The 20244-nt window shown below is 47.4% G+C and overlaps 1 long non-coding RNA gene across 1 annotated transcript; it reads right to left on the bottom strand.

Moving 5' to 3' along the window:
* Positions 1-2906: 2906 nt before the first annotated feature.
* Positions 2907-10649, bottom strand: LOC136993950 (uncharacterized). Its single transcript, XR_010886235.1, has 4 exons — positions 10576-10649; positions 6540-6597; positions 3273-3356; positions 2907-2995 (listed from the first exon to the last, which is right to left on the bottom strand). It is a non-coding gene; the product is annotated as an uncharacterized lncRNA (long non-coding RNA).
* Between the last annotated feature and the right edge of the window lie 9595 nt (positions 10650-20244).

Below are 20244 nucleotides of genomic sequence, written 5' to 3'. Positions count from 1 at the left end.
GGAGAAGGTATGAAACGCATACCCGGAGGGAACAGGACGACGGTCTGCAGACACCGTGCTAGCGCAGTGATGGCAGCGAGGGTTTGCTCGTCTACACCTTGGGGTAGTGGGAGGAGATGAGTTAAGAGAGGAAAAACTAGAAGGGAAGATGAGCTGGAACCTGAGAATGCTGAGCCCAGAGGGCCGGTTTAGTACACGCAAGGCTATCCCAAAGCCCTGGCCAGATGTGGAGCATGCTTCCCCAACCCCGGACTGGAGGTGGCTTTCCTGGCTGACAGCTAGCCCTTAACCACAAGAAGGGTGCTGTGTCGCAGTCCCAGGGTGAGACAAGCTTCACAGCTGGCCTCAAGACTGCAAGGCATCAGGAACTGCTCAGCAGGGACGTAAGGAGAGAGGGCAGGACAACTCGGCAGCGGGCAGCAAGCCTCCTCCTGCTGCCACGGCCCGCAGGCAGGGGAGGGCAGGGGCAGGCACAGCCCTTGCTCCTGCTCGCAGTCTGCAGCCGCTCTCCCGCCAGCGCCGTGAAAAGATGTCTTGGAGAGAGCAGTCCCAAATCTTGGGAAAGACACAGCTCACCTCAATAACAGTGGTTGTTTCTCCACCCCGAGACAATCTTGACCGAGATAGAAAGAAAAACAAACAGCAGCAGAAAGAGGAAAACTTTGTCTTTTCGTGCTAATTATAATCCTATTTTGTGCAGAGAACCTGTCATTCAGTTTCCTTTAATGGTTAGTTTCTATTTCAATTCTTCCTCCACCCTATTATCTTTTATAATATTCAGTCCAGCTGGGTGATGGATTGATAAAGGACCATCCTGCCGGGAGCTGGCTTGCTCAGAATGGCTGTCACGTGCACCTAACTTCTACATCTTTTTAAATATTTCAGTTGTTTGAGATCTTTATTTCACATTTCGATTTCCTGTAGTACAGTAAATTTATCTTAGTCACTCAGTCAAGTTCTCTCCCAGCTCTTCCTTCCCCTTATCTTTTCTTCCTCTGTACAACTGAAAACACCTACATTATCTTTGCTGCCGATAAACCCAACCGGTGGTAATCCACAGATCATTTTGATAGGATGGCATCCAAGTCAAAAGGAGAACTTTGAAGTACTGCGCTTGTCATCAGCTGAAAGTTCGTTGTTTAAACCCAGCACCTACTTCTTTCAAGGTGAAATGTATTTTACACTCTAGTGAAGTAGAAATGTTCTTGGATGCCTGCTGACCTAAGGTGGCACTTCCACGGTCTACAGAAAATCTGTAAGGATGGGTTTATTTAATTCCATCAGCCCCTCTGTCTACTCAGGTCTAACATCACCATTTTAGCTAAGGGTGTAAAATGCGTTAGGGATGTAGCCTCTGAACATCCCTCCAAGAGGGGAAGCTGACTGAAACCCAAGAGATTAAGTAACTTGCCCAAAGTCATACAGGAAGCCTATGGTGCAGCCAAAAACTGAACTCAGATCGTCTGATCCTAGTGCAGCACTTGCACCAGAACATATCCCTCTGCTCAAAGTACCAAAAGCAGTCCTGCAATACCCCGGATTTCTGCAGTGGGTTCCTGTTGACTTCCCACTAATTCCACCAATAATATCAGAGCTAGACAAATCTTGACAATCATTATTTTCCACACCTGAAAAGGCTTTCTACATCTTGAGTTTCCCCTGGGCGTGACTCACCACAGAAAATTCTCATTAAAGCGGTGTATCCCACCGATATTCCCCCACTTCGAACACAAGGCTTACCACAGGCATGCTGCTGATCCTGAACCCCAGCCCAAATTCATTTACATTTCTTTTTTCTATACATATCCACTATTAAATCACTCTCAGCTTTCCTACAGCTCCCCTTTTCTGCAGGGCGATGTAAGCCGGCGAGCTTGGGCAGACAGCCGCAGCCAGGGCCGGGAGGGGACAGGAGAGCGGTCGTTCCCGAGAGAGCGGGCTCACGTCGGGGGCCCGCGGCTCAGCCCTGGCAGACTCCTCATACTCAGGCTTTGAGGACTGCTCCCTCTTTTTGCTTTGCCCACACCCTTCCTCGGTCAGAGCCCCGCGAACCACGCAGGGGGGCCCCCCTGCCCTCCCCACATGCTGCATTCCTGCCAGCACAAGGTGAAAAAATACCTTGATGTAAGATCATTCCTCACGCTGCCTCGGATGACGGTTTGAGAGACAACTAATATCATCTCCTCCCAGGAGTCCGTGATCCGCACTTTGCCCTTGAACGCTGCTCGGAAGCATTTAGCGCAGCAGAAGCGGAGCTCTCCGGATCACTTGTTCCACGCGTGCGACTGGCTGGTCTCTGCCCGCGCAGGCTCCTAACGCGGAGCGCGCGGTGCGGGTAGAAGGGGCTGTGCTCTGATGGCTGAGGCTGCTGCTGAAGACGGGAGCGAGGGGAACATCCCCACGTCCAGCTTTTGCCCTCGGCAGGCTGAGGACCCCAAAGCACTTTTCCATTAGGTGAAAAGTTTCCTCACGTTCCCTCCAGTGCGATCCCTTCCCTGTTCTCTCTGCCGGCGCTCGGTTATGCTCATTCTGCGCACACCCGCGGTCCCGTACCTGCCCAAGTGACACTGCTTTATTGATCATCTGACTGATTCGCACCCAGTTTAAGCAACTGAAGAATCTGACCTGCACCTCTTTGGGCTAAGCTTGAACTTCACCCACAGCCTCTGACAGTTTAAACTGAATAAAAAAACATAAGCTCACAGCAGATCACAAACAGAAAGAAGAGGTTATTGCATGCACAGACAGGCAGCCAAGGCAGTCACCAGGGAACATGAACAGCATGCATTTACGCTCTCATAAATCCGGTCCTAGGTACTTTCGGATCTAGAACAGGGCCTAGCTTGGAGGGAGGGTTGTTGATGTCATCCAGATTTTTGGAAAAAATCTGGTAGATACAAACCTGGGTGCAATTTTAGTCCTTCAAAAGCCAAAGCAGGCTTTGCCATCTTTACTTCTATGAGCAGCTGCCTTTTCTTTGCCATCAATTCTGCTCCTGGATGCAACAGGAAGCAAGAAAAAACTTAACAAAAAATTGTTTGTACTGCACTCAGGGGATGATAGTGAATAACTGCATTCAGTTCAGCCTGCTCTTTCCCTTAGTTCTGAAGGCTATGGCTATATCCACTCTGTTACTATCATAATTTCAGCATCTAACACTACTGAGCATTACTGCCAATATTTTAATAAATCTTTATTGTCTTCCTGGGAGGAGAGAAGCAGAGGCTAAATTGCTATTACCTACTGAAGACCAGAGAAAATAAGCGACTTACCTAATCTCACAAAAGACCTTGGTAGCAGAGCTGGAAGCTGAACTGAACACAGACCTCCTCTCTCTCACTCCAGTGTCCCAAACCCTTCAAGAGAAAGGCAGAGATCAAGGGGTTATCTGCCTTCACAATACATATAAGCTGAGGCAACCTTGCTGGAAAAGTTTTGGTCTATTCTACTCCGGTTTCTTAGACTCTGCTATTGTATGAAAGGAAAAAATAATTTGAAAGGAGTTCAAAAAACAATGAGATGTGCTCTCATGTTTACCTCTCTCCGAAAGTCCACCTGGATTTTAAAAGAAGCCACACTCACTCAACGGGAAGGTCAGCGCCAGGGAGCTGAGGTTCTGCTTCTTTTCCCTTTCACTGGGTGCAATTCACACTTCTCAGCCCTGCAGTGGGAACTGGCTGGGGGCTTTCCTGCAAATTTCACTGCATGGATTTGGGAGGAAGCAAAAGACTTTCCCCCATCCTTAAGCACTTCAGCATCATTTTCTTTCCCTACTAAATGAGATGCCTAAGGCTGAACTTGAATTTGCACTGGGGTTGAAGAGAAGGGGACTGGCCTGGAGAGTAAGGGAATTAAACACGGCTCTTTGGATAGGGCTCCTGGACAGACAACAGGCACGTGCAGCAGGGACAGACGGAGGCGTTCTGCCACTGTGCAGTCGTGAGGGCTTAATGATTCCAACCACAAACGGTTAATTTTCATCAGCAGCCTCTGATCTTGCACTAGCAAATTACTGCACAGGCCAGACAGTGTGGGTTAATTGTATAGCACTTATGTGTCTGTGCCTACAAATCAAGACGTCAGAGGCTATAAAAATGCATAAGCAATTTTTTGCAGGCACAATCATCAGAGACCTAGGGAGAGAGGGAAGGGAAGAGATGATTAGACTGAGAGTTTCACAGAGACTAAACTGTCTGTTTGTCAGTCCTTCTGTCAGAAGGCTGTACCTTAAACTGGCAAGAGGCTGGAACAGGGCAATCCTGCCCCCCGCCCATCCTTCAAAGGCAGGGAAGAGCCAGCACGGAGACAACGGATGCAGCAGCATTTCCCCAAGCTTTGAAGTGAGCACAAAGGGGACATCAAAAACTAGCGTAGGGTAACTTGACCTAACGGTGCTGTTGCTAACGACCTCTAAGCAAGCCAGAGGGGCAGCAACGGAGCGCAAGGGCAGCTCATCCCTGGGGCTGCAATCCAAGAGACCCTGGTTCTCAGCCCTGTGTGCAGTCTGAGGCCATGCTACATCCTCCTCCTCCTCTTCATCTCCGCCTGCTGTCTCTGCAGTCTCACCACCAGCCTCTGCTCAAGAACACTTTATGATGCCTCTTTTGCTGAATGCCAGCATAACCTACCCTGATGGCTGTGAGTGGGCTGTGCTGGGCCTTGTCACTGGGGCAGGGATGGACTCCGAGATCTTCTGTGGCTACCGAAGAAGTAGCCACACACACATGCTCCTGTCTGACTCAGCACCTCTGCTTGGCAGAGAAGTCAGTCATTAATCCCAGACTCTTCTTGTCCTCATTTCTCCTCCCAATTATTCTGAGAGCAACTATTGGCCTGAGTTTTTAAAGAGCATCATGAACTGCAAAACCATTTCCTGGTTTCACTGCCTATTTGCATTACTGGAAACAACCCTTGGGCTTCAAGAGATTTGGATCAGACCCTGGGATGGGTTCCTGGGAGACTTCAACCAGCCACAGGCTGCAGAAATGAGAGACACGGCTGACAAGAACAAAGCGGCAGCTGTATGCACAAGCCAGACCAAGCGCGTACCATTTCGGCATGCTTAAGGCACTGTAAACACAGAGAGGGCTTTAAACACTGGAAAGCATTGAAAGAGCAACACCAAAGCAACAAGGCTGCCTGCACTGGGGAAAGGGTTAAGGCAGCTCCTCTCCCTCTCGCAGGCTGGCAGCTCTGCTGTTACGCCATGTGGCATCCCTGCCAACTCTAAGGATTCACGTGAAACGGACAGCTGTGCAGAAGCCCTCGCGTCACAGATGACATTTGGGAGTATATAAAAATCCCAAGGCATGCGGCTCCTTTGTGCTCCGTCACTGCAGTCCTCGCTTCCCTTGACCTGGAAGCTCTCACTGGTATCTCCATGTGGAGAGAAAACATGGGGGGCACAAGGCAGGGGACCCTGTACAGAGCCTTTCCCTCTTTAGCCGATGCCCAGTCGTGGGACGTTTGGGCTGCTCTGTCCCTTCGTTAATGTTTGGAAGGGCTGGAGCTGTCTATGTGCTTTTAAAACAGTGGGCTCTGACAAGGCTCTTTCTAGCAGAGGGACCTTCATCAGGCAGCAGTCCCTACTGAGGCTTCAAGTTTGCAGGCAGCGGTCACAAACACAAGGACATATTTTTCCCCACAAGACCACAGAAGTTTAAATATCTCAATAATAAGGACCAGAGAGAGCATTCTGAGTTGCTATGGGAAATGTCATCCTAACAACATCTTCATCAACCTCAGGATATGACTAGGGAGCAAGCAAAAAAAAAAAAAAAAAAGCAACAGCTAAAATAAAGTCATCTTCTTGTTATTTCCCTTTTCGCATCAGCGGTGTCTGTGGCCCAGCCCCGGGAGCGGTGGCCAGCCGAGCTGCGAGCGCGCAGCACCCCCTGGTGCCACTGCCTCTGCTCCGGGACTGCAGCCCCGCGCCCAGCTGCCAACATCTGGCAGCAGGCACGAGCGGCCAGGAGGATGCCGTGGCCTGCTCCGCACAGGCTCCAGCCACCGCTGCTTTTCTCCTGAGGCAGAGTCTGCTCTGCCCACAAGAAAGCAGCTGGGGAATGATGCTGAGTTGGCTTGGAAGCGAAACAGCAAATCGGCTGGTTATTTGGTAAAACTTCACCGAGCCATAAGAGAAATTAAATGTTCTGTTTTCTCACAAACATATGCCCATACATATGCCTCAGATAGGTACAAATTTATGAATGTTGTGAGCCAGACATGCAAAAGCTTGCCTGCCCAGCTTATTGTGCAAACCACAATAGTTCGGAACTGTATCCTTTCTGACTGTCACTTTGAAGGAGAAAGGAGGAAGGAAATCTAGGCTGTGTCTCTGAGGTTTGGGAAAGAAAATGAGGATTACGGCTCCAGCAGGGCAAGGCTACTGTCTTGCTGGTTACACAAGCTTTCAGCCAGACAAAGAGTGAGATTTGAGTTCTTGTCCCCGCTGTGCCACTGTTTTATTCTGTGGTCATAGGCAAAAGATTAATAGTACTGTGTCCTTTCTCCCAGATTAAAAAAAGGAATATTCATACCTCCTCTTATAGCAGTCATGGAGCTGTAATGGGTGAATCTGTATAGAACATGTTGCAACTGGAAAGAAGTTATAGAAAAAGAAATTGTTACTCTACTTGTTTTACAACAGTTCTATATACTTCAATGAGATGCTTGTTGCAGTGGGAAGAGAAAGGTGGAAAGCAAACTTGTTAGTCTTCTAGGGGCATCGCAGCTCCCAAATGGCAGAAATGTTAAGAGAAAAACTGACCTTTTGTCATTTCAAAATCAGTGTGTGTCCTGGAAGTGCATGATTTCTACTATCCCATCTTTTGCACAAGCTAATGTCATTTACATGAAAAAAAAAAAAAAACCCACGTTGGCAAAAGTCTGGGTGTAAAAAACTGAGCTTGTCGTTTTCTACACTGAGCAGAGCTTCACTGGAAAGCTTTCCCCTGCAACCTCCAGCAGGAATATTCAGGGCCAAAATCCACCAAACTCATTCTAATAAACTGATGCTAACTAATAATTAATAAGGGAACAAACCTGCTCTGATGCAGGGTGGGTAGGATTATATGGTACAGCAAGACTCTTTAAATCTTGCAGGCTTTAATCATCTAACTCCTGTCTCTATGATTTGATAGTCTGTCTTTGGACTTTACAAGAATGAATGTTTATTCTTATGCTAGCTGGGGTTATGACACGCTGAGGCAGTCCCACGTGCAAAAGCTAACAAAAGGGTTCTTTCCTCACTTTCCTGGGGAATTGCAAACGCTTCCTGAAAATCACTTTTTCTAAGAAAAAGCTTTTTGAAAAATAACCTTCCAATCTTGCTTGCAATGAAATGCATGACCTTTCATATCTCTAAAAAAAAAATCTCTGGAATATCCCTTACCTCAAAGACCCTTTAATATTCACAGTAAAGGAGAACATAGGAGAAACAGAGGTGGTCTGTATTTTAGTCCCTGTTCTAGATTGTGTGTGATGCTATTGCCTCTCATACACATACACCCCTTTCTCCATCGCCATCCTTCCTTGTCTGATGTAACTGCAGGGTTAGTTAATACGGCTTTATAAAGAAATGCTCCCCCTGGGTGGGGGACTGACAGTCCAGGGAGATGAAGTCTCCTCACAGAAAGCAGCAGTGCTAATTTCCCTACCGGTCAGCTGCAACTCCACCTTTAACAGCCTATTCGCAGGCACTGGGGTCTCTGCTGAGACCATCCACCAGCACGAGGTTCGAGGGTGACTTGAGCGAGACAAGAGTCCTAGTGGTTGGGAAAGCAGGGAACCAGCAAACTCATTTCACAACAGCTAGCACCTGAATACAGCTTTTAGATGGGGCTATACTCAAACCAGCAACCTAGAACTGAGGAGCTCACTAGCCTCTTACCAGCTTGGAGTAATTTTGTCCCCCGGAATCAAACATGGCAGCAGGACACCCAATAAATGTCTACAGATCAGTGATTTATTCATAGGGGAAGCCATGGAAATTCCCAAACCCTCCTAAATATCTGTTTCCTGGCTCTAACTAGTCAATAACTTGCCAACTGGGGAATGTATTTGTCTGTTCCCCTCCATATATTTTCTGCTTTTCATTATAATTTTCTAAATAATACATTACAATGAGTTATTTATCACACTCAGCAGCTTTGTGATCCCCCCTCCATCCTGAGGAATTTCACTAATAAATCAGTTGCACAAATATCTGGCTGGTATTGCCATAGTTTTGAGCATGTTTTCCACTCACATGCCCAGCACCTGCGTGAGTTGGCCATGAGGCTGCATTAAGACCCATCATCTAAATTAAACAGCATTTCTTTGCCCCAGGATAGCTATGTCTCTCTCTATTACTCCTCTCCTTGTGGTCCTCCTGTGGATGCCAGCCAAAGGGCAAAGGGGGAATAGAAATAATAAGAGACAAAAACAATGCAAAAAGAAAAGCAAAAGAGAAAGCTTTGCTTGGAGCTCCATTTCTCCTACTCCTATTGTTGGGACTAAATTCATGGGAGAAGCAGAAATGGCACCGAGAGGTAAATGAAAGTAGAATACATTGAAATAAGTGCTCTGGGGATGGAAAGGGGTCCTGGAGGACTGGTGAGTTCTGCGAGGAAGGCCGAATATTTTTGGCCAAAGCGCTTCAGTGCCTCAGAACCTAACTCTATCAAAGACCAAATTTGCATCTGTGAACCATCGAGAGTGAGGTTCCTCTGGGACACTGCAGATCATATAGTACATGAAGGACAAAGCATGAGCAAGTTGGGGAGACAGAGTATTCAACTTCCAAGTGAGATCAGGTGAGCCCAGAGTCACTGACAAACACTGCAAAAGTATCTCCATTCTAAATCTTCATTCTAAATGGTTCAAATACACCTTACACTCTAACCCTCTCCCAAGAAAGCTCTGAGACAACATCTAGAATGATACTAAGGGCTTTCCTAGACTTTCCTGTTGATTCTGAATGGTGGAGGAGGTAGGTCATATAGGACTTTCTAAATGTGATAAAGGCACTATCCAGGGGATGCTATTTGCTCCCCAGTTTTGATGCCATCTTTGTATGCAATGCTGAACAAGGAATTCCCCTTCAGAAGGGTAAAATAATTCTGCATATCTCTGACCTGTCATTACAGTGGGGCTTGAGTTTGGTTCCTGTGGCCAGAACAAAGTGGCTTGAACCATTTGTGATCATGCTTCGTAAGAGAGACTGGATGTGATTCAGTATCACCCATCCCTAGCAGGCACTCAGCTTTTCCAGGCTAGAGACAGGGAACAAGGCAACAGGAACCACTGGTTTGAGTTGAGACCTAAATTAACATGCCAATATATTTACACACTTACTTCTCTCCTGTATTTGATTTAACTTGGGGAGAGCTGTTGTAATGCCTCTAGCAGTTTCATGTCCAGAGCATACAAAAGGTGCCTTGAAAAACTAGCTCTGTCCTGTTCTCTGTGATCAGGCATCTGAGAGATGTGGCACAGAGTCTGCTCCTCAGCCTACGGCCTCCCTGCCAATGCTACTAACAAGACAGGCAATCAGTGCCAACGATTTTGGCCATGCAGACCTCTCCATAATGGGACTGGACGGAGGCCACCAAGCACATTTCTGCACAAGCCAAAGCTTTTGCTGACCTTTGAGCACTATCCACACAGCCTATCCGAATCTGTGACCCAGAGAGAACGGTCCTGTCATAGATTTTTCTCGCCCGGGGTACCATCAAACCAGATGCGTGCCATTCCTTATGCACCGCTGTGCTTGACACAAATCACAGCTATTAGAAGGGACAACCTAGCACTGTGACTAGGATGTGAGCCTAATCATTTCTAGTCGTGCCAGATAACTGACAAACAGGGGTTGAAATCTGATTGTTTCTTTATAGTGCTGTAAAAGCTTACAGATGTTGGCACTCATCTACCAGGCACATTCCAATGGAGAAAAATCCTAGACACCTGTAAATATGTAAATACTTTAAATGCTCTTAAAAAGGGAGGAACAAAGGGACTTCTGTTTTGCTGCTCTTTGATTTTTAAATTGCAGGAGCTCCAATCTGAAGACACTGGAAGTACCCACTTTCCTTTGTGTGGATAAGACACAAAGGAAAAATAATCTAGGTACTTTACACTGTATTTCAGGCTTCTGTTGGCATGGCTATATCAGACATGATCCCTCCTCAGCAGAGTGGGGCCAAGCAGAAGTTACTGATAGCAGCAAAACTGTGTCTCTACTAGTACGGCTTGTTGAGTTTGCATGTGTGTCTGCAGGCATGGAGAAGAAGAGTTGTTTTTGCCAAGACATTGCATCCAGAGGAAGAGTTTTGCTGGTATAGGATTTTAGCTTTCCTATATCAGTAAAGTACTCTGGATGTAGACACGCACCAAGTCATACATTCAAGTGAATCTGATCATGTTCATTAACTCCTTGAGCACTAATTCCTAAACCTTCACCATCCGCTGGCAAGATTTTCAGAAACAAATGAATGGAATCTGGGACAGTGGATTTGAGTACGTGGCAATGGATCAAGCTGGCAAGAGGTCTGTGCCAATATATAACCTAGAGCGCGTGTGTGTGTATTTGCTTACCTTCAGGACAGGGAGCCTGGGTTCAGGAGAGAGCTGGCACAATGGCAGGCACGAATGAGGCAATACAAAGCGATCCAAACCTGAAACAGGCCCAAAAAGAGAGAAAAGTAAGGTAGGGAATGGAAATTTGGAACTAAAGCTTTGTCAGCACTAGAGAACTGAACTGTTTGTAAATGAACCGGCTGGCTAGAAGTGATTTAAGCACAAACACGGCAGGGCCTCCACAAGAACCACACTGGGCCAGGCAAAGAAACGTGGCAAAACAGCCCCGTGTCAAGTGCTGTTCTAAAGCATCTCGCTGGGACTCCTGGCACAGCTCGCAAGAGCAGCCCTGTTCCAGGATATCTTAAAAGGGGCAGAGATAAGCTCAGCAGCACCATGGAAAATCGTGGAAGTACAGCTTAAACTCCCATAAACTAAGAGCAAAACCCTGCCTCCCGCTCCGGGCACCTCCGCAGACATGCCGCAGTTCCCTGGCTCTCCCAGACGCTGGAATACAGGCCCTCCATCTGAGAGACAGCTCAGCAACGCTGAAGCAAGCCTAGCGATGCGGCTAGAAGCATAACATATAAAACAAGCCAAATCACACGCGCAATCATTTATATGTATGTCCCAGTGGGACAGTCATCTGCACTTGTGCGTCCAAGTGCCATTGCATGATGTTTGTCAGGAATATGTAGGCGTATCCGGAGTTGAAAACTCTGGCCAGCGTGGTGGGCTGGGTTCTCCTTGCTCTATTCCCAGCTCAGCCACTGATCTTTTACATCATCTTGGAAAAGTCACTTCAGCCCTTCTTCCTCTTCCTCCTCCACCTGCTTCCCAGCAGTCTGGCAGCTCCAACAGTCCGTTCTGGGGCCGCGAGGGCTGGACACAACCCCCCTCCCTTGCCGGATGCCCGGTGGACACGCTGCAGGGCAGACATTTCCCACGCAGCACATCTGAGCATGGGGTTCCCTGAATGCTGAAGCCTCTCCACACTCATCCTCCGTCCGCTTTACAGACTGCATCAGCTTTGCCCCCTCTAGGGCAGAGGGGCCAAGATTTTGCCTCTGCGGCAGCTGCTGCTGAACTATAAATGAAATCTCCAACCGCTTTTTACCTCCTGCGCTTGCTCCCCCCCCAAAGCAATGCTGTTCGTTCCAAGCACCTCGTGGCAGGAGATGACTCAGCCAGGCCCTTGTGCAGACAATGAGCGGGATGAAGGCACGCTGTGCTGCCATGACCTCATTTACAGTAATGCTAGCTGCTCACGACATCCCCGCGGCTGCCTGTTTGAGCTCCTGGCGTTGCTCAGCCGTGCGGGGAAAGAGCGGGTGCTCTGCGTCTCGCCCCAGACCGGACGGCGTGGCCAGAGCCCGGCTAGCTGCGCAGCGTTCAGCTCCGCTGCCGGATTGTGTAAGAGGTGTAGCGGGATCCGCATGCGTGCAGGAGGCTGGTAATTTTCCAGGGTAGGTAGCTGGGGAATTCTAGCCTGAGTCACTCAGTAGGAAAAAGAAATTAGTTTATTCAAATTAGTTTTACTCCCTCCCCCCAAACTTGCACGAGAAGATTCTTTTTCCCCCCCACCTTGCAAAATGATGCAGCGTTGACTGTCTTTCTAGGTACAGTCAGGACAAAGCAAGGAAGAGATGAGTAAGCGCCTGCGTGCATAACACCCGTAGTACAGAGACAAACGAGCAGATGGCCGTTCCTAATCTCCCCATCCTAACTGTCACCTAGCTCAGTAAAAAAGGGAAAACTCTCATCGGCTCCGCTTATTTACTAAGATCTCCTGGTGCTCTCGGGTGACAAGGATATTGTTTGAATATGCCGTACTCAGTGGAAAAGAGTTGGCAAACTATCTGCAGAGAAGAATTCCTCAGGTCCTCGTTCCTAGTTTGAAAGCAGGCTCACGCTCCGTAATTACGCTGCGGCATTACCATTACAGGCAAACTCCGGGGTTTTGCTCCCACTCTGCAGTTTGAGTCACAGTGCGAGTGAGTCACTTGCTCCCCCTGTGCCTCAGTTTCACCACTGCAGAACACTGACCACAGGGGGCTGCTCTGAAATCCTCAAGGGCTCTAAAATAATGGGACAAAAGGTGTCATCAAAACGCAGTTTACATTCCGATAATGGCCATGGGCCCCAGTTCAGACCTCAGCCCTGCTGCACTGCACAGTGCCTAGTCAGTGACTGACAATTCTTGACCCATTACTATTATGAGCGCTCCTGATATAAAAAGGAAATGCAATTTGGGGATGGAGAGAGTGCATTTTCTATAATCAAATTTTTCCAGCTCAGCAACAGTGGAACCGGCCTGTCAAGACACATTACTGTCTGCAGAGAGGCTCTCCTCTCACTGCACCCACCAATGTCCCCTTTGGGGCAAAGAAAATAGGACCGAGACCCAAATTGTTCAAAATTGTTACCACAGAACGCTGGCTTGAGCTTCAAACTTAAGACCAAAAGAACCAGTTCTCTCATCTTTGTCTCTCACAACAGCAGCTGGGGAAGCACTAGGCTGCTGCTTTAGCACACGCACTGTAGCTTTCTGTGCGAGTATAACGACTTTCCTCAAAGGCTGCTCTCTTTTCCCTGCCCCACAACCCAAAAAAAGCAAAGTAAGGAGAAACCAAAACTTTAATTTAAATCATACATTCTAAAACTGTTTTGCCAGACTTACTACTTTTACCACCCGAGACAGTCAACACGCTTTGGAAACCTTAACTCCTTGAGCCTTTGTTTCCTTAAGTCACATCGTTTCAGGAAGGACCTGTGACCTGCTTTCACGGAGCAGCAGTCCCAAACCTAGGAGCTCTGACTCCACGGGTCCCCGCTCCGGCTCTCAGGCGTTCACTACCTTTTGCAAGAGCCACGCAACCTTCTCTAAATAGATGTGGCCAAAAGCATTCCTCTGATAACGCTCTGCCTCCAGTTAACCTGCCCCCGGGGCTGAGTCAGACCTGTGATGCTCACACAGTATTTCTGCAGATTAGGCCCTTGATTAATTCCAGCCTGGAAAGACAGCAAGCCTCATTTCATTTTACTCATCTTTTGAGAGAGATGGCAAGGGAAGTCTGGATGTCATCAACAGTCTCTCTCCTCTCCCTCTCCTAGCCTTCCCCTTAAAATACACTGACAGATAAAACTGTCACCATCCAATTCTCTCCTGCATGTAATTCTCCCATCCTGCAGGAGCGGGTTGCACAGATGCCCACGCGCGCAGTGTCGCTGCACAGAGACATAGCCAGCTGATGGGATGCACATCCCTCTGGAAACCTCTGATTATAACTTCCATTACCGGAGGAAAACCTGGTAAGTGGCTGGTAATACATATGAGTGACATTGGGACATCTTATAAACCTTCAAACGCTCTCTTTGTAAATGCAAGGTGAGGTGAAGAACTTGACAAATGGCAGGTTTTCATTGCTGGCAAAATGAAACACAGCCAGTTCTAGACTTCAATCACAGAAGATACAAGGGTAAAAAAAAAGTTAAGATTAAAAAAAAAAAGTTAAAACTGAGTAAAGTAGTTGTATGTTACCTTTGAAGCAAATTGCAAATACTGATTAATTTAACTTTACAATGTCTATCTTAAATAGTATCTTGGTTTACAGATGGGGAAACCAAGGCACAGAAGGGAAAAATGAACTGTTCAGTATCTGCAGGAACAAAACCCTCTCTCTGTGCTTTAACTACAAAATCATCTTTCCTCATTAGCAGCTAATCAGAAGTACCAGAGGGGAAGAGATTACAGACAGGGTGGAGAGGGGAGTAACTGAAATACAGACATCAAAACAGATTTTCATTTATTTACTCATTTATCACAGTGAGGCACAGCCTTCAAGTTCTTTCAAGTCTGTGTTAGCCTTGCAGGGTTTTGGGATGCCCTCTCCCAAAATCCAAAAGGTTAATAACTTAAAAGCCATGCACCATCTCAGGGAGGAGAAAATCTGCAATTTTGGGTTGTTCTCTGGAAGTCTTATATTGCTTTGCCTGCTAGATTATAAGAAACCCCTAATCTTTACTTGCCAGCTTCCTAATCTTTATGGGAACCCAGATAAGTTATCAGAAACTTGCTTATTAAAAAGCACCCAACTTGCATCGCAGCAGATTGGATGACGATTTCTAGTGAATTTTAGAGTCAGGAAACGAGCCTGCTATGCAGCGCGCAGGCAGGGAGCGGAGCTACGTCCTGGCACGCGCGGCCCCCGAATTGCCCAGCCCGGCTGGCCTGGAAGCAGCACGGGTCCTCGGACGTGCCGCAGAAGGGGCAGGGTGCAGGCAGCGTCCCACTCGCCTTCTCTGCGCTTTGCTAGGAGCAGCCCTACTGATGTGAGCACATCTACGGGTGCGGGAACAGCGCGGTTCCCACGGCCCACGTAGGTCTCCGAGAAGGCCAACAAGGACGTCAGACACCGCGAGACGTTTGCTCTTTACCTCAGCTGCATCCACAACCTCGTCGTGCACTGGCTAAACAGCTACAGCTCGAGAACTAGAGGGTCTGGCTGGAGTCAGTCTCCCAGGGAAGAGCTCCATGTATCCTTTGAGCTTCTCCATGCACATTCCTACCATCCTTCAGTAGGAAGGACTTTGTATATTTAAACACTGAAATAAACCCTCAGTGTTGGGTTTTTTCTTTTCCTTTTTGCCCCAAAATGGCTTACAAAAAGCTGAGTGTTTTATTTATGGCAGGCAAAGAATCTCTAATCTTCAAACTTTCCTTCCTCTCATTATTTCATTTTGACTTCTCAGAAGTGAAGAGATAGTCAGGGCCCATGACTTATTCATCAGACCATAACTTACAGACACAACACAGAGCTGGTTTGAATCCTCCGAAAGGGACAAGCCTCTATAATTTATGCCTTTCCCTCGGGCTCCCCGCGGACGCCGGGTCCCCCGCCGCAGCGCCGCACAGCACTCTCGCTGTTGAGCAGATTAATTGTTTTCCCCAGGATGACTCACTTCCTCGCATCTCCCGCGCTCGACCCGACGGGAGGAACCTGCGGGTGCTCCCGCTGCAGCTGCCGCTGTCGAGGCCCTACGGCGCGGCCTCAAACATCGCGACTGCCACGCTAACGGCTCCAGCTCGAGTCCCCTCTCGCCTCCGCGGGGGTGTCGCCAGCTCTCCCCGCTGAGGCCCGACTGAAACTCGCCCCGCGCTCCTACTCCGGCATGCGAGTTCAGAGCAACGCTCAGATCTGCTAATCTTTTATATCCACCTTCTGCTAGCACAAATGACCACACAGGGTGCAAAGCATCTCCGGGGAGTCATTTTCTTGCTTAGCCAGATCGAGATGCACTAGCTCTAACAGTTTACGGTAACGTTTTGCACAGAAGAAAGTGTTTTTCATCTGAGAATCTCCAAGCAGCCACCAAAGCAATTCCCATAAAAGCCTCCCATAACTTGAGAAAAAGATAAGCTTTTTTGTACCTGTTTAACAGAAAGGTGAAAACTGAGTTACAGAGAAGTTAAGCTCAAGGTCAAACTCAAGCCAGATCATTAGCGAGGGTAAATCAGCGCGTTCCGCTGGCCGCCAGCCGTCCACGCTGCTGTCCCGCAGCCTGCCTCCGCGCGCAGGTGACTTGCTAGGCAAACAGCCCCTGCGCAGGGAAGCAAGCAGGTCTCTGGTGGAAAACCTCTTTCAAAGGCAGATGAACAGGACACTGAGCTGCTCCAACAGGTCACTACCTGCGCAGTGAATTTCCTTTGGCATTTCCAGCTTTGCACATGAGACCACAACAGGAAATGAGGAACATGTTTTAAATAAGAGGAGGAAATAGTGTCTTTGTGTCAGACAAGTGGAAGAAATCCAGGACCAAGAGACTGCAGAGCCTTTCCACTTCAGACAGCAGGTGCTCTCCAAGATGTGGTTATGGCAACAAAATAAATGATGGATAATTGCTTTTGTGACAACTTGCCAATTAAATTAGACTCAGCAGAATAACATAATGACAATTTGTTATGCTCTGGTGGGCACTAACACACCAATCATAATTAAATGCTATGACTGAAATAGAATGCTGCTGTACACAGGAATATATAACCCCAATTCCCTCCCAGTGAAACATTATAGGTTCAGACTTGATTTCAATTTCTGGAGGATAATAGCATTAGCGCACATCAGAATGAGCTTGGAATATGCATACAAGCAGCAGCAGAGAGTCAGACAGACAAGGACAGCTGAGCCACCTCAGCTCCTGCGGGTACCCTCCAAAATATTTCTGATGCTCAGTGTTTCAAAGCAGTGGGGGACATCCTCGGAGCATTGCCATGCCCCGGGAAGATTTCAAATCCCTGGCCAGGAAAAGCAGGCAAAGAAAGCGACTGGCCCAGAGAGTCCAGCCCAGCTTTTAACACTGAGGCGAATGCCTGCTGGGACAGGCCTTGGAGGTTTACTTAGGGCTGTGTCAACAGTGCACATCAGTCTTGGCTGGTAAAGCTCTTGCATTCCTGAGCATTTGCCATCAAAGCCTGGACTGAATGAGCTTCCTTTAAATGGGGGCATAATACAGCCTACCCTTCCTTGAATGATTAGCAAAGCCCTATTCATTAAAATAAAGACAAAGAGGAAAAAAGTTTCCCCTGGAACTTGGATAAAGGCTACCCACTTTAAAGGACTCCAGTTACTGTGCAGTAACCTTGGAGTGAAAATCAGACTGGAGCACAGTATGCATTGCCAGGGCCTTGCATCTACTTACATCCTTTCCACGCTTTTTTTGGCAGATTTAAATGGGGCCTGAAGGCTGTGTGGTGTTTCGGTACACCTCGCAGTGAATTCAATTTCATGGGAGCACAGATTGGTGTCTGTTACCCACCAAATTGCAAAGCAGCAATCTTCTCACTGGGCAAACTGGCAGGTGTCTGCTCCTTTTCGCCTGCAGCCAGAAACGCGACTCCGGTGCCCCGTGGGACAGACAGCATGTCCAGCTCTGCGGATGGGCTCTCTTTGGGGCTCTGCCTTCTCAGCTTCCTTGGCTACCCAGGCCCAAAACAGTTGCTCATCCGAACTGCCGGTAGTTGGATGAACTGATCTAAAAACAGAACAAGGAGTGGGTCAGGTCCTGCAAGCACTTAAGATTTACTAACATATGAGGGAAAGCAACAGCCAGCTTTTTCATCCTGAACTAAAACTGAGATCTTGCTCTTCTTTCAGGGATGCTACGACCCTTGCTCTGCTCCTCTACAACTCCCTTCTGCCCTGCCCAAAATTATTGTCCTGCATTTTATTCATCTCAGAACTGGTGGGCAGGGAATTCTTTTTACACATTTCTGGTGCTGCAAAACCAAAATGCTAAAAGAGGACTAATTCCAATTCAGTTAAAAAAGCACTCATTAAAAAACAAAACTAGGAAGATAGCAGGGAACTGATGCCACAGAATTTTTGCAAAACCCTCCTTGAAAGCACAGGTTTAGTAGAGCCACTTGTGTGACATTTTCTTTCCCAGTGTGGAAATTCAACGAATAGAAACCTGCAGCTTTCCCTGAGTAGACAGTGCCTTAAAGACCTGCTCTGATGCCGCATACATTTTCCTGACAAATGAGTGTAAAATGACCAGCTTGTCTGTCTAGCTACCCTAACAGTCCTAAAGAATTGCAGCTGCAGAACCTAATCACAACGTGCTATTCCCAAAGAAAGCTGAACCAAACCCTGTTCCTCTAGGAGAGCCAGCAATTTACACAAATAGAACCTTTCTAAATTCAGGTGATGCAAAGAAGGCTATTGCCTTGATTTAAGTGCCAAGCAATGAGACTGTCTCGTACCTGGGTTACAAAGGCCATCATACTCCTTGATAGATCTCAGCATATCTTTTATCAGGTATTGTATAATAAGGCAAGTATAAAAACACAGTAAATTCAAGCTAAGATACTAACAGATACAGCTTTCTCGAATATTCCAAAGCTCAAAATGGAGGGAAGGAGGAAAGGCTCCTGTGAAAACAATTCCCCAGAGGACATGAAGACTAAATGCTTGTGCATGCGTGTGTGGGCAAGGGTGGGAGAAGAGAGAACAGGAAAAGCAGCGACACCACAGACAACTCTTGTGTATTCAGGCTATTTAAAAAGGGCATCCAAGTGTTACAAAGCTATCTTCCCCTGGAAGACATTCAGCTCAGTTCCAGTATCACAACTGGAAATACGGAGGCAAATCACAGAATACTACAGTGCAGCAATTCCAACATTTTAGTATCTTATTTAGAGCTACATTTTTAAAGCGTAAAATGCTTTATTACTGATATCTATAAAGCTTGGTATTGGCAAGGTCAGATCACCTGGTTTTCTGGCAAAGCTGGTGAATTATTTTGGCTGCTCCCAGTGTAAGACCTGATCCTATAATCCTTATTTCCCTTGCCCTCAACATGTAATAGCAGTTAATCTTCCAGCATGTGACTAACAGCGTAGTTAGAGATGTGTTACTGCTCAGTAACACATGCCCAAGCACTAACAGAGCCCAGCTTTGTGCAGCGTGGAGCCGGGGATCAGATCGCGAGGCTTCAGAAGGCTCGCCCCTGCCGCCAGCCCCGCGCGGGCTGCTGAACCGCTTGCAAATCTCCTTCAGGGCTCAACCGCCTGATTCAGAAAGTACCCCAATTCAGGGCCAAATCCTACAACCCTTCGTTCTGTGACTAGAGGCATTCATTTCAGTGGAACGTCTCCTGTACACAAGTCCTCTCAGGGACTGATACTGTTCAGTAAAGCACTAACCTAAGTAACGCTATAACGTCTCCAGGAAGCTTCTTTCATATTATCTATCGCACCAATATACCAGCATATCTGGCTGTCTCTTTAGTGATTTATCTGTAAAGCATCAGCGTAGGACGTGCTTGTAACACATTGCTAAATGAGATACCATTGTCCTGAATAGCAGACCCACTGAATTTGCAAACACACAGCAGGCAAAAGGCAGGAATTTCCTCTCCCAGCACTATAAACACTGCAACTGCAGCATAGCTGAATAGCCGATTTTACTGCTAATGCTCTTATGACAAACTAACAACCTGGGCATCAGCTCCAAAGTATAGATGTCGAGATCAAGCAATAAAAGCAGTAGCCTTTGCAAAACGAGGCTTCTAGATTCTGCGATGGGATCCACTGAGACACTAGGGCAAATTCTTTACCCTAAAATTTTCAGGTGGGGCCCACAATTTTAGGAACTGACCTTGAAAAAACCTTCAGGCTGACTTTCAGAGATGCAGAAGGGGTTCCTTGTTGCCTTCAATTGTCTTCTGCTTTGATGTCTCAAGCAGTAAGGAACCTTGTAACTGATACTTTGGCATTTATTGTCACTTAAAAATAGCTTGGCAATCAGAGAGAGGAACTGCTACACACACACCCCACTCATCTTTCAGGAGGAAGGAGGTCAGCAATTTAGCCCAACAAAGGTCATAACGGCTGCTCCATAATGGGGTGTAGGATTGCGAGACAGCAAAAGCTTTGCTCCAGTCATTAACAAGTGTTACAATATCAGAAGACAGGTTTGCCCAGGCATAAGGAAATTACTTGAATGCATGATTTGCCCTGTGAAGGCAAAGGGCAAATGACAAGGTCACATCTGCTTCTCTTGCCTGCAAAAAGCAGAAGCATTTGCCTTCCTCAGCACACCATAGTTGGTAGGTGGCGGATATCTCCCTAAGGAGATAAGGGAATGAAGGTCAGCTTCTTAGCAGATCTGTGCCTCACCAGTACAC

The sequence above is a fragment of the Apteryx mantelli genome, chromosome 22 (genome assembly GCF_036417845.1).
Source record: "Apteryx mantelli isolate bAptMan1 chromosome 22, bAptMan1.hap1, whole genome shotgun sequence".
Lineage (NCBI taxonomy): Eukaryota > Metazoa > Chordata > Aves > Apterygiformes > Apterygidae > Apteryx > Apteryx mantelli.
The sequence above is the reverse complement of the archived record's forward strand: the minus strand, read 5'-3'. Positions and strand labels throughout refer to the sequence as shown.